The sequence below is a fragment of the Plectropomus leopardus genome, chromosome 21, assembly GCF_026936395.1.
Source record: "Plectropomus leopardus strain MGB_pleo_1.0 chromosome 21, ASM2693639v1, whole genome shotgun sequence".
Taxonomy (NCBI): domain Eukaryota; kingdom Metazoa; phylum Chordata; class Actinopteri; order Perciformes; family Serranidae; genus Plectropomus; species Plectropomus leopardus.
The window spans coordinates 15,150,011-15,164,931 of record NC_142196.1 but is presented as its reverse complement, the minus strand read 5'-3'; the positions used below and the strand labels follow the sequence as shown (position 1 = coordinate 15,164,931).

At 40.9% G+C, this 14,921-nt stretch overlaps 1 protein-coding gene across 2 annotated transcripts in view; it reads left to right on the top strand.

The window, feature by feature from the left end:
- Positions 1-14,921, top strand: part of sulf1 (sulfatase 1) — a 98,919-nt gene that overhangs the window by 39,994 nt on the left and 44,004 nt on the right. The window lies entirely within an intron of this gene.

The following is a 14,921-nucleotide window of genomic DNA, read 5'->3' as shown; positions in this document are numbered from 1 at the left end:
ATATATATATATATATATATATATATATATATATATATATATATATGTATATGTCATATTTGCTAAAACTGTCACATATCCATACAGTAGTACATGTATGTACACTACTTTGACAAGTAGTCTGTGAAATCATGTTCCTCTGCCTTGTTGTAGTGCTTCTAATGGCATTTGCAAGAATCCGAAAACTACAAATCAGAGTCAGGGAGTCTCAAAAGCAGCTGTCAATCATGTCAATCATGGCTCATGAACTTCGGTCAAACTGTCAAATTAGGCAAAGCTGATTAAATATGAATCAAGTTTCTGTTACTGCATTGCCTATTTCATGCCACAAATGTTTTCAGAAACATATTTTAGTGTACTGTTTAGCTGTAAAAGGAGAAATTTTGTGACCTGGCTGCCGTATTGTAAAGAGTCCAGCAAAAACAAAGGACCACCCACCAGCTGTAGTGCATCTGGGCTCTGATTGGTTGTTTTTGTTCATGTGCAGTGGATTCTAGCAAATGCCGTTTGAAGCACTACGAGGTGGAGGAGGCATATGATTGTTTTCACAGACTATCTGTCTCATGTACTACTGTCTGGCTATAACGACAGTCTCAGCAAATATGGCAAAAAGTTATTACACTGACCAACTGTAGCATTATTGGTTATTGTAACACATAGTAATTAGTCGTCGTATTAATGTTTATCATTATCATTGTTAGAATTATTGTAGAATACTGTATATCGTGATATCGTCAAATGCTGATATTTTCTGAGACGGTTATTGTACCATGTAAATCTCATGCCTATTCAACCCTATAAAACAATGTTAAAGTACCGAAATCTGGAAGCTGACGTAAGAGGTGAAATGAGAGATGGTTTTGTAAAAAAATTACTCTTGGTGAAAAGGGGAGAGAGCCTGAAGCAGAAAGAAAATTCTGACTCTTACCTTTACAACATGTTCTTTGGTTTTGGCCTAATTTGTTTTGGATTGGAGGCTTGGTTTCATTCCTGCTGCTAAAAATGTAATAATGTTATGGCCATTTTTGGCTCCCTGTACACTATTTCATCTCAGACACATTGCCAGCATGGATATTTGGCTCTCCAACTAATAAACAATGGCAGGGGTTGACTCTCCTTGTGTGTGTGTGTGTGTGTGTGTATGTGTGTGTGTGTGTGTGTGTGTCTGTGTGTCTGTGCTTTGTATTGCGGTTTGGGCAAACCCAACTTGGCTCTGTTTGACGGGGTAGGATAAAGGCTCATACATTTTAATATATTACCCCCATGTCAAGCAAGAAGAAGCAAACACAATGCCACAGGGAGAAAGGCTATTTGATAATGAGAATCAGCTTCAGAAGCGCCTGTTTTTAAAAAAGGGACTGCTGCCATGTATTTGTGTATACAGACTAGATGTGGGAGATGGTAAAGTTGTCAGGTTAGCCATTCAAGCCTCACTATTTATTTTATCGTCACCTAAAAGAGCAAGTGGACATCTGGAGAGATGTAGACCAAGGGATTCATATTGAATGTCATTTAAAACAAGAGGGCATTTTCTATAATACCAGTTACAGATTATACAAAAACCACCTGTTACATTGAAGTCTTCAATCATCTTGCCAGATTAAGGAAAATGATTTGAACTTGACCTGTTACCCCCTCATTAATCTTCAACAGATTATGGTGTACCTGATGGCAGCTTTCTTCCACTTCATTTGTACTGAAGAGGACTCTTGAGACAAGGTTAATTTAGTGAAAGTCCTCATGACTTAAGTGTCATAAACCACTAATCCCAGACCTCTCTGACTCCTCCAAGACAGGTCAGAGGTCATGTGCTCTTCCCACCACTCTGACCACATCACAATGGGTTCAGGGTCATTTTATCTCAGAGAAACAACAAGATGTGGATCAGGATGTTTCCTCCAAGTCTTGTCGTGGAACATTAAGTAATGCCGCAAAGCCTCCACATTGTTGAGGGATTATCACTCCGATTGTGAGCCTTATTTGTTCTATTTATAGCTGTAAATAGTGGCATTTCTGCTCTATTCCAGATGGCTTTCATGGCTAGGACTTGCACGCCCTTGACAATTGACTCCAAAAGTTTGGCTTGTGCACAACACATTGGCACCACACACACATCACGGCCAAAACGCTCTGTTTGCCTGCTGTGGGCCTGTGAGTAATTTGGAGTGTAGTGGCCTTGTCAGTCAAATGCAGTGCAAAAGGGCTCAGTTTTAAGTGTTTTATATTCTGGGATGTATTTATGAAGTCTTAATTGTGGTAGCGTAGACATTGACGTGAAAGCCCCTTGACTTCCTGCTGATCCAGATTTCTACATTTGTGGTGCCAGCAGCCTAGTTTTCTTTGACTTGGATATAAAACTTGAGCTTGTGATTTCTCTTTGGCCAGTGATGCGAGAGGACCAACTTGCTGTTTGACATGGAACACCATTGTGTAATGTCATTACAGAAGATGCCAAGAGCGTGGGGTTCATATGGCAAACTTGATGTGATGTGGAAAGTGCACAGAACACATTTTATAGGCAATTTCTGTCAAACTTCTACATATTTGTGGCTGAGTTGAGTTACAGTTTCTCCAAAACAGGATTCAAACAGCTTCCCAAAACAGAATGATTAACCTGATGTATCGATAAGTTGCAGTATGTGGCTAGGTTATACATCTGCTTGCAAAAGACATAAACAGCCTTGATGCCATTGACCTCCTGTGATCCCACTTTACTTGTAGCAAACACCTCTGATGTGAAAGGCTGTCATCTCCCTAATCCACACTTTCCATGACGGTTATTCCCAGCAGAACAGATTTCATGAACACTTGGGAAACAGAAAGCATAACAACCATAATATGGTATCACATTATGCAGTATAAATATTTAGAATGATAGAAAGAGATAAATAGTCTCATGTAGTTATGACTGTAACATAAGAAAAACATGAGATGGCCTTGTTATTATGTTACGGCCTGCCTTTTGTTGCTGTTAGCAGCTCCCTGCTTATTTGTATCCCTCAATGCCGATGATCGATGTGGCTGGAGGCATTATCCGCTTGTACCACATGTCCTATTCTTATAAACGTGATATATCAAGAACTCCTTAGGGGAATTTCTTCAAATTTGGCACAAATGTTTACTTGGACTCAACAATAAACTGATTAGGTTTTGGTGCTCATAGGTCAAAGTCACTGTGACCCACCATCCGTCATGACATTTGGTCAGATACTGAATTGGTCACACTAATTTTTGATGCCCACTTTGAAACTGTGCTGATTGTTAGGTCCTCTGTGCTGCAGGGTTGAGGATGTGTGTGAAGCATCCACCATTTAGAATTTGTAGCCTTTTTGCAGCAACATCCATATTTGACACATTGTCAACTGTCATGACTGAATAGAAGTCTGGAGAGACAGGCATGTAAACTACAACTTGACTGGTTTGTGAATTCATAGAGCCGCAAGGCAGTAATTTATCCTAAAGTATCAAATTAGAAGAATACTTGTCTTCATTGCCCACTGTAAACCTGTCAGTTCACATCTGTCATACTCTTAACATACCTGGATGGGATTAGACAAGTGCAGAAAACTCTTCCACAGCTGTAATGTTTTGCATTCCCAAAGCATGTTTATCTAAGCTATAGGCTGTAATATTTATGACTGTTTTTAACTCAGTCAGCGTACAGTTTTGATTTCACCATCAGCTCAAGTGGTGCACAATATGTGGCAAGGGGTCCATAAAGCCTTCAACATGTTTTATCCCTTTCTTTCTTACGTGTATGGTTTCAGCATGTCTGACACCAAGCTAAACACATTCCTCTGTATAAAACAGGACACTATTTTTCCATTATTTTTTTTTTTTTTTTGGAGTTCAGACCCTCACATAGAGTTCAGCTGAAGGATTGTTGAGTTCATCAGCTGTATTAGAAAGTTTTTTTAAACATATCTACATGTGCTATGCTCATGACAACATGTTTCTGAGTGAGCATGCTGGCGAATGTTGTATAATAAGAACACTGTATGGTGTTTTCCTTCTCGCAAAAGCACAGTTAATAATTTATGGGTAAAAGAAGTCGGACATGTACTGTTATGATACAAATCCTTCTACCTCCCACTTACTTTATCCTGCTCGGCACCAGCTTGGTCATGAAAGTCTTCAGTCGTTCCGTTACGGATGTCCTCTAGATCCTTTGGCCATCTGGACCAGGACAGGAACAGGAAATGAAGAATAAGGAGTTAAGAAGGGTTCTTTTTAGGATATGAAAGCTTTAAAAAGAAAAGCTGAGCAGCCCTTTTCACAGTTTAAGCCTGGGCTACACAAATTGAGGCACTTTCTCCTTTCTTTTTAATACCGTTTTTGTTACTTCCTTTCTATCTTTCCAGTGTTCATTCCCTCCTTCCTGTCATTATTCAGTCATTGTAATGTTTAATATAAGAAATGAATAGCTATATTCATTTTGATCATACTGTCCTCCCCTTTCTTACTTTGTTTGCTCCTCTTCTCCCTTACTTTCATTTTGTTACTTTCCATTTTTCAGTCAAAATTTCATTAATACTTTAATTTTATCATATTGTAGATCAGTCCCTGTAGCCTTACTGTATGCCTACCATACAAAAGAGACTTTGAAAAGACTGACTTTGTGTCAGCAAAAACACGTAACACTGGAAACACAAGATAAAATGTGTTGTTTCTCAACTGTATTCTTGACAATTCGGCATTGGTACGTTCTGTAAAGATGAACTGTATTGGTGTACAAACTTTACATTTTACACCCCTAATTCAGTGAGCACACAGTGGTGTTTTCAGATGGTCTCTGTAAAGTCAGGTCAACTTTCTCACACAGGAGCATTGAAGAAGGGGACAGGGAAAAGAGAAAACATAGGCCTTTACCATCCTTGTTTCTGTCATCTGACGTTATGTTTTAGGAGGCCTTTGTGAAAACAGCTTGTTTGTTTCTCCAAATGTTACAATACCCATTTAGCAGTGAAAAGGAAACTGATTTTTTTTTTGCTTGTAGACATGCATGTTTAAGTAAAGGATCTCAAAGATCTACATACATACAGAGGAGATCTTGTTTTTTTCTGGTCTGAAATATTCACAAGATGATGCCCATTTTCTCCTTTTTGGCCTCGTCATTGTGGCTGAGATTCCATGCCCCAAGAGGGAAGATAAGCGCTTACTAGGAGGATATTCTGAATTCCTGTACTGTTTTTCTCCCCTCTAATGTCCCTCTCTTTGCAGGAGTGTGTTCACTGAAACCACTTCATATGTGCGCCATCTCAGAGAGAGGAGAATCTATTGAAACAGAGGTTTATGGGGTGGTTCAGGTAGAGTCATCATGGGTTATACCCACACAGCCACATTTTCCCAACTATTTCTCTTGCTTGTCATTGTCTTTTTTTGTGAACATGATGCCAGTTATAAAACAGCACACAGAACAGTACCACAGCCCTGTCTCTTCTCATGCATATTTAAGCACGCGTGCACACACGCTCACACTGTGAAAGGCAGCTTGGCTCCTGGTCAAGGGATCTCTGCTAAAGACTGGTCCTGGACAAGAGAGCTGATCGCCAGCCAAGCAGGACAGTTACAAAGTGGAGCACGGGAGGCCCCGCCATGTTTGCCGAGATCTAAAGCCCCTTTCTCTAAAGCTTTGTTTGCATTTTGTTCACTGCAGCAGCTGAACAGTACACAGAAAAGCCTTTTCTTACCCTTTCACTATCCACTCTTTTCGCTTTTCACTTTTTCTGACTCGGCTGCTTTCTGACAGTTGATTCTGTTTCTGTGTACTAAAGGAAATTATGTGCTTAATTGGATTATTGGGAGTTTTCTTCAAATGAGTGCTCACCCACCCACACAGCCCCAGAGTCTGAGATCTCCTCTGGGATGGGCTGTCCGGTACAAGTTTCCAGACTCCACAGTCTGCAGGATAAGCGTGAAATGGGAGCCTAGGAGTGTATAACAGTTTAATACTATTAAGTTACAGCAGTTATAAATATGATTAAATATTCATGATTTTCAGAGATTTTGTTTATACTCACTTGATCATGGAATCGTTTTCAAATAAAGGCTGCAGTTAAGCAAGTACATTCATTGAAAAAAAAAAACCCCAAAAAAAACAACAACACGCTTCACTTTCTGTCTGCACCACTCTCACATATACACATAGTAACTCAATGTGAAAATTCAACCTGATATAGGGGAGTTCTAGCTGTCAGACATCTCTGCTTGCTATCACCTTCAGCGTGCTACTTGGCCCAGGTTTATAGAGACACAATAGTGTCCAAACGCATGCAGGCATCACTGGAATTTGCACCTGTTGGAGACCGGGCTCTTATGGTCTTCTTTCCTGAGAGCTGTCCCTCTGGCTCTTTCTAGGCATTCTTTAGTAACAGAGGGCATGACCTGGTCGTATGGAAATGCTGAAATCTTAAATGAAGGAAAGAGAGCTGAGCTGACATGGGTAAAGGGCAGAGTGGATGATGAGAGGGCCCTAGTGTATAAAAGAGGCTGGATGAGGGAGCTTAGAGAAGGGGAGGGTCCTGCTCTTGTACCTATTCTCATACAAATGATCCCTTGAGCTGTGTGGCCCTTCAGTGGGTCATAAACATCCCAGTGGTTGTGCAGTTGTGTAGTGGTGAGGCGTTCATGTTACTGATTTTCTCCTGGAGAGAGGAAGCGGCGTCCAGGAAACAGATTAAAAGGCCTCTCTTTCCCACCCGCGTGCGAATCACAAATCACATAGAGCCGCAGTGCTTCCCCTCGCCCAACCCAACAAACACCCTGTTAAAAGCCACAGCCACATCCCTGTGTTTTCATCTTACTGGGCACAGAAAACATAGTTTGTATTCTAATTAGACGAGTGAGTGCATCCAAGTTTTCCATGTGGACACCAGTGCTGCAGTGGATGTCTATTAGCTTGCCAGTTTAGTTCTTGTGCCTTATTATTAGGCATTTTGGTGGTGGTATTGTGGCTGTTAAGAGCAGCGCTGATCATTCACCAAAGCTGTTATATAGCGATATATTATTAAGCCACTATATGTCAACATGCTCTAAACCCTTGCTCTTGCCACTTCTGCTGACAAATGAAAATTCTGTCCTTATCATGGCCTGGGGCCAGTTAAGGCCTCTGAGGGGATAATTGAACAGCCTATCTGCGCTACGCAAATCCTAATTCTCTCTCTCAACAGGCCACTGGCGGCATGCTTTATGGGATTATTTTCAAGCAGGCATTTTGAATGTTGTAGCATATATAGGCCTTCCTTCCCACGTACAGCTTTCCCCCTTTCTCCTTGTTCCTGCCTTTCACCTTCTCGCCTGAGAGGATTAGTAAGTTAGGCTTCCGGAAATGGAGCACCACTCGATGAGAATGAGACTCCCAAAAGCTCAGAGACAGGAAGGAGCTGGACACTGGCTTTATGACAACAATTACTGCCTTCTCTCAATGTCTTTTGGGCTCTTTTTTTTTTTTGGTATTTAACAAAGAGTTCAGTTCAATATCAGTGTAAACAGCACGTTTTTTTTTTGCTACCCAAGAGACTGAGTGGAGTCTGCGGAGTCAGAGGGTAAGAAGGGAAATGATTATTTGTTGAATGCATTGTTGTTTGGTGGTGGGGAGACTGTTGATTTGTGGCTACAGAGGAACTGTGCTCGCAGGGTCAATGATATGCTTTACCAATTCCTTTTGTCCTTTATCAATAATACATTTTTCTGGAGGCAGAAACACAGTCTTTGTTGAGATTTAAGTATATCCATGGCTTATTGACAATTCCAGCAAAGGGTTCATATTCAGGCGAAGCTTCATCATATTTTAAACAGAGCAAGATTAACTCCTCAAAGGGACACTTTGCTAATTTTCACCCAGCTTTGTATCATACCAATTTGGGTAGTATACGTAAATGAACTAAGGTAACCTTCCCTCTGGCTTCGAGTTTCCAAATCTCTTGGTTTATTTCCCCAGCTCAGATTGATCAATCCCAAATAAATTTTAGCTGACTCAAGGGCTGTTGCTCAAACTACAGATTGTACTTCTGCATTTTCATATGTCTGCCACCACAGACACAAAGAGTATAGCGGTGAATTGCGCAAGAGAGAGTGGTCATGCAGCACCAATTTCAAAGGTATTGTATGAAATGGTTTAAGAAAGGAGCATCTCTCAGTGAAACTAATCATTTGTGTACAAAATCCAGCACCAATTGCAAACCAAGTTATGATATCTGTCCTACAAGGAGAAGGAATAGGGTAAGAAGAAGTAATGCACAATTACCTGGTTACGTGTGGTGACTGTTGTAAGCCCAGAAATGTAGAATGGGAAAGGCTAATAAGCTTAAAAGATGTTTCATCGTTAAATTTTGCAACAAGATTTATTCCTGACTGAAGGTGACCTAACCCACGCAGTGTGTCATGTTTCGGTCCAATATGAATACCACTTATATATTTTTAAATGTTGTGTGTTCATCAAGATGTCTTAATATGTGTCTATTTAAGAACAACTTGTCCTGTCCCAGTTTGATGAGATGTTGCTAGTTGTCTTCCTAATCTTGTCCCCACCCCCTGCTGATATGTCCTTAACTAATGTTATGCTCACTTGAACTGCTTTTGTCTGACAAGACTGACAAAAGGCACACGTTCCGAAAAATCAAACGTGGAATTCAGTTGTGTTGCAGTCTTAAAGATCCCTGAGGGTCTGCTTGTGGGACCTGGTTGCTACATGACCACGATTGTCTTTGCTGTCAGAATGTCTTTCATCTTCTTCCTTGGACCCAGGGAGAGCGATCAGTATCTCCCCGCTGTATCTATCTCATATCTTCATGGCTTGCAGCACTGGTTCCCAGCCATCTACCCATTTACTGAACCTTAAGGCTATCCCAAATAATTTCCGTCATCCTTTGAATCATCAGATCAGGGGAATGATAGGACTGGTTTCTCTTGGTATCTTTTCCCGTCTCTAGAAGTTCTTGGAACATCCTAATCCTGCTTTAAAACGACTCCTTGGGTGGTCTATCAGATTTTTAGAGGAGTTGTTCTGTGTACTATCATTTGATTTTATTATCACTATAAAACAACAAGTTTTAAAGAGCAAATGAATACAGGGTCTGTTGTTGCTGTTTTCAAGGCAACACAGTATTTATATGTTTGTAAGATGGACTGTTAATGAATCTGTCCATTAATTTGAAAGATATGGGCCCCCCCATTTGCCACAACTTTTAAAGGCTTGATCAATTAGGTTGTCTCTGTGTTCTTAAGTGCCTTTGGCATCTTGTAAGAGCCAAAGAATCATAGTCTGTGCTAACAATTGTTGTTATTTGGAAGTCTGGATGCACTTATCTTTTTTTCATGCCAAGCATTATCTAATATAGGCTACATTCCTCTTGAGCAACATATGTGGAAGTTAGTATTTGCTCCTGTATATAATTACAGATGGTAAAAACCTGTTGTTTGATTTTTTTTCTATGGAAATCAACCTTGTAATTTCCCTAGGATCAAAAATGATCAGCAGAGGGATTAAGTCAACTGTAGTTTGGGGAAGCTGGAAGAACAACATGTGATTGCGACGCGTGGCGACAAGGCAGTGTGGCTTATAGAAACAATTGGTATAATGAAGGATAGTCACTTGTGCTTTACTTGATTGGGAAAATGCTTACGGCTCTGAACTAGTGGCATCTGGAGTAATGCTTTGCTAGTTAAAGGTCCCCAAGAAAAGATAATGTTATCAAAATGCAATATTATCTTCCATTGAACGCGCAATGGCCTTTTACACCGATGGTAGGTGGCCATGGTTCACCATCATGTAAACATCTGTCAGAGGTGATAGCACATCTGGTATCTGACTGAAATCTGTTTGTGGATGTCATTATTAACAGACCTCTAAATCCTATCATCATTACCTAACACTTGATCTCAGGTTACTGTTAATGACTTCATTATGTGTTAGTGTATTCCCTTTGTCTGCAGCACTACCTGTTAGCTGCCTGATAGTGGCTTTTGAAGAATAGGTGTCAGTATTGATGTTTATTGTAACAAAGACAACCTTTCAAGTGAAAAAAAGGTCTGGTGATATACTTTGTGATTCAGTGTTTGGTTTGGTTTTTGTCTGGAAATGTTATGCTCCACACACACAAAGCATGTTTACATCAACACAAATAACTATCATTGTGAATACCAAGATAAGGGTAATAGCACAATTAAGTTGTCTGCAAAGTAGTTACCAAACTACAGACTGCAGTAACCCTAATTTTGTGTCATTGCGCTGACTTTTGTTGGATGAGCTGGGAGCTCCAGGCACTGGCAGCCCAGAGGGAGGCTGAGCATTGTTTATTTGCATTTAACATGATTGCCACAGAGCTGGTTGAAAATTGCCATGATTAGCCATAATTAACGTAAATTCTTAACGTGCCATCTCAACTAACAACTTTATTGATTTATGTTAAATGCTCATAAATGTTATCTCTTCTCGAGTTAGCTCCGTGGACTGAATGAATAGACTGGATGCTTTCTGTTAAGATCCTGAAGCATTGACATTTTGCCATTGTGGTGTTTAGTTGGGTTTTTTTTAAATATCCACACACTGTACAGTTTTCATCTTGAAATGGCCCCAAACTTTCTGTTGTTATCTCTGCCCAAACTCTTATCTTTGTTTAAAGAGTTTACATAGATTGAGTTTAAATAGATGGTTTTCAGTAATCAAATTATTTGTTGCTTGAGGAATCTTTTCAGCCATAAACCAGAATCCACAACTTGAAAACAGTCATTTTAGAAAAGACACACAAGTAGTACTCTCTGGTAGTTGAATTATGCTTAATCCAGGTACTAAATAACCCAGTACTCTCAAGCTAACTCAGCAAAGGTGTCAACATGGAAAGCATTCATTTACTCTGGCTGTAGGATCGTTTTATAGTGACAGTTGGCTTCATTCAGGTTAAAGGGACAGATGCTGCTATGCATGTGTGCATGGATATGTCTTAAATCACATATGTGCAGTACAAAGGCACATGCATGGCACAGCAGGAGGGTGGCGTGAGCACAGCTCCCTCCACATGCGTGTGCTGCGTGTTCAGCTGTCACTGAACCACAGAAGTCCCCCCTCCTCCTATATACCCTGCTTTCTCTCTCTACTTTTTCTTTACCCTTGCCACCCCTCTGTCCATACTGTATTCCTGCCTCCACTCTGTCCTCCTGTCTCCTTCCTTTCATTTTTCCTTTTCGCCCTGTACATTCATGACCAACTGTGCGTGACCTCTCTTGCTTTCCTGCTGTAACCCAGTCATCCCCAGCCCTCAGCTGTGTCTCTCTGGCATGAACTTGAGATGACAATTATTCAGCCCCCTTAAGTGTAAGGAGTCCTGGGAACCAACAGGACCAAAACAAATGTAGCACCTAGGAACAACACCATGGAGTACCTTGCTTTATAAACTCAATTACACATGGGCTTAGCTTTGGTAACGTTTTGTCTTTTCTAATGTGGCCATGAGCCCTGCTCCCAGAGTTGACACTTAAAGGGGATACTTTGCTGATTTTCACCCAGCTTTGTATCAAAACAGTGTAAGCAGTAGGTGTAGATGAACTGCGGTAAACTTTCCTCCATCCAACCAGTGCCTAGATATCCCTCCTCACCCCCTAGTATAATTCCCCCAAACTCACATCATTTGTAGGAGTTTTGGCAGCTCTTGGGGCTGTTGCTTAAACTATAGCCTCAAAGAGTATATAGCTGACACACCTTCCCTTTTCTCTCTGTCTCTTACTCTCTTACTCTCTTTCTGCCTCTGAAAGTGAGACTGAAGTCATATCAGATGGTAAAACTAGACAGTGCTGATTAAATAATATTCAAGATTATGTTAGTGAACTACCTATTTTCAGAAGCATATTTAAATGCCCTGTTACGAGCTAGTAAACAGGAAATATAAATCAAGATTCTCTTACTGAGTTGCATATTTCTCACCTCAGATGTTTTCACAAACATGTTTTGGCCTACCTCTTAATTGTAATACGAGATCATGCCAGCCGCCAGTGTTTTACACGCACCATTACACATTACGTCACTCACCAGCAGGGGCGTAGCATTCTAGTAGTTGTAGGTTTTCTACCTTTTGAGCAAAAGCATACTTTTTCTCTGTTTTTTCTGGTCATGTAGTACAAATTTGAAAAGTATTTGCGACTTTCTACTGCCGAGATGGCCTAGTTTTATGTAAAGTCCTTCTTGAGATTGATGAAATACTTCTTTAATTAGTTGCTAGTTTATGTCTGGAGTTTCTCCAGTGTCTTCCATCCTGACTCAAACGGATCTTAAGCAGCTGACACGTTCAATACTTTGATGCCCACCAGTCATCTGACCCTCTGTAGCACTGCGCTACAGAGGGAGTTTAGCGTGGCAGTAGCCATGTGCTTGGCATTTAAAATGCTGTGCAGCACAAGGCAATGTCACCCCTAGATTTGCCTTCCTTTATATCGTGGTTGTATCCCTCAGCGTCAGCCCTAGCGCTCTATACTGGCACTGAGGCAGGATCACAGCTATGACACCCCTATGTATCTCATTCAGCCATAAAGAATGGGGCTAGTGAACCGAGTAGCCCCCCAACACTGGCCTCTGCCTGCACCTGCAGGCCCAACTGATGGTTGGAAAGCTGGAAGGAAAAGGGGGGAATTGAGTCTGAGATGTGAGGAAGCTTGGATCCAGTTTAAGAGTAAAGCTTGGACAGGAGACAAGAGTATGACATCATACTGTATGGGAGACCGAGTCTGATGGGTCTAAACTAGAATAAAACCTTAAAGTTAGTTACTGTGTTAGATCGCATCCATGATGGGCTCTGTGAATTCTTTATGAAGTAAGTTTGAGGAAGAGGCGAGTGAATGGGGGTTACCAGAGAACCTCTGGCCCCCCTGCAGGTCATTCATTCATTCATAAGATGAGGCCATTTTATAGACCTCCCTCTACCCTTGCCTTTGTTGCAGTTGTGTCCATCAGCAGAAGTGAAAATGGAAAATGGAGATTAAAGAGTGGTCATGCAAATTGGATGATGTGTGTTGGCACGAGGTTGATGATCTATCTCTTAACGTTTTGTCTCTAAGCAGGTCCTTGCTTGGTAATGCTGTAGATGTTTTCCTCAGCCTGATAACCTTTTCTGTCTGCGTGGATTTATGATGTTTACAGATGTGCTCAGTTTATGAAAAAACAGACCCTCTCCCCCAGTGGGGCGGCCATCTTTAATCCAGTAAAGAGCACAGGGATTTGGTCGCCCCTGGCCTGCCTGAAGGCCCTTTGGAAACCTCTCGGCCGTGAGAATGGGGGCTGGGGCTGGAGGTGTGGGTCAGGATGTGTGTAGCCATGCAGGAGGGGCTGGGGACAGTCTTTGTGAATTTAGTTAATCTAATTTGAGCTCTTTCCCCCTAAGGCCCTTTCTCTCTCTCACCACTGCCCCTGTTTTAAACATCAGTCCAAGCTGGGGAAAGTTTCACGTGTCCCTGGTGAAAATAGGCTTTGTTTAGTTTAATCCCATATCCTCAAATGTAAACCTGAGGAGGATGTATCTGGGAGCACCCACTGAAATAAAGTGGCACTATCTCTGTTGTGTGTGTGTTGTGCAGTCAAATGAAAATGGAAAGCTGATGCGCATGCATGAGAGATGTAAGTAATATTGCAGCATGCATGCAGCATACAAGTAATTTTAAGATTCAGCAAATAGTTTTAGAGATGGCTCTACACAGTGGTAGACAAAGACAACTGTATTACTTGAGTCAGAGGAAAGATACTCATGACAACAATTCACTTCCACAACTGCATGATTACAGTTTATGGATTTTTGCATTTTAGAAAAAAAAGAAATAAATCATCTGTTGACTTCGAATCAATTTTAACGAGATGATATGTAGCAGAGTCAAAAAGTTCAAGATTTGTTTTTTGAATATAGTGGAGTCACAAAAATGTTTAAAAAAAATAGTCAAGAATATACAGATCCTCAAAAACTGCACTTAAGTAAATGTACTTTATTACTGTCCACCAGTGGCTCTACATGAGAAGAAGCAATCCCATTTGTTCAATGAAGTTTTAAATTCACATAAATATGTTTGTGTTGGTCAAATAAAAGTTACTGATTGAGTTTCAGTTGTAGAAAAACAGTCAAAATCTTCCTTAGTAGCTGTTTGTAGACCAGTTTGAACTTACTAGTTTTTATCAAAGGACAACTTGAAACAGAGGCTGCTGCTTACAGAATGTAAATGAACCATTTAGAAGCCTTTCTGTGGTGTTCACACCTCTGATTAACTCATTGTGCTGCCGTTGGATATCAAATGGGTATCAACTCATTAGGGTTTGCCTTTGAAGTTGCTCCCGAATATCATCAGGGTCATGTAATCCTTTTTTAATGGATCAGTGAGTAGGACAGTGGTTCCGCAAAATGATTAATGTGACAGCCTTTCTCACCTAATGTTTCCTGTGTTTTGCATGAATGGGTTGAAAATTGGTTGATTCATTTAGGAAATGCACCAGTAATGGTGTTACTGTTGAGAGGTTAATAGTAAGGGTAAACTGCTTTATCAGTTTGCTGCCATATAGCACCCCCCCAACACCCCCTTACCTTTACTTGTTTTCCTTTTCTTTCTCTTTCTATGTTACGCTTTCCTTACCTTTGTAATTTTAGTGTCTTTACCCTCTGCCCTCCTTTTTAACTTAAGGCAATTGGTGGTGAAGGGTAGGAATGCAGCCGAGGGACTGTAAGGATTTATCACACTGAGGTGTGAGGGCTGCTGCCTGTGCTTCTGTGCCTCGAGATGTAGCAGTTTAGTGCCAACAGCATTCCCACCACAGGGCCAATGCAGAATTTTATTGCTTTTTTGGTTTGATTCTTTAGACCACATACTTTGTGGCTGCAAGGAGGAGAATGGGAGGAAAGGTGTCAAGGACAAACAGTGCAGAACTTGATGCGTGTTTGTGTGCATGGGTTTTCAGT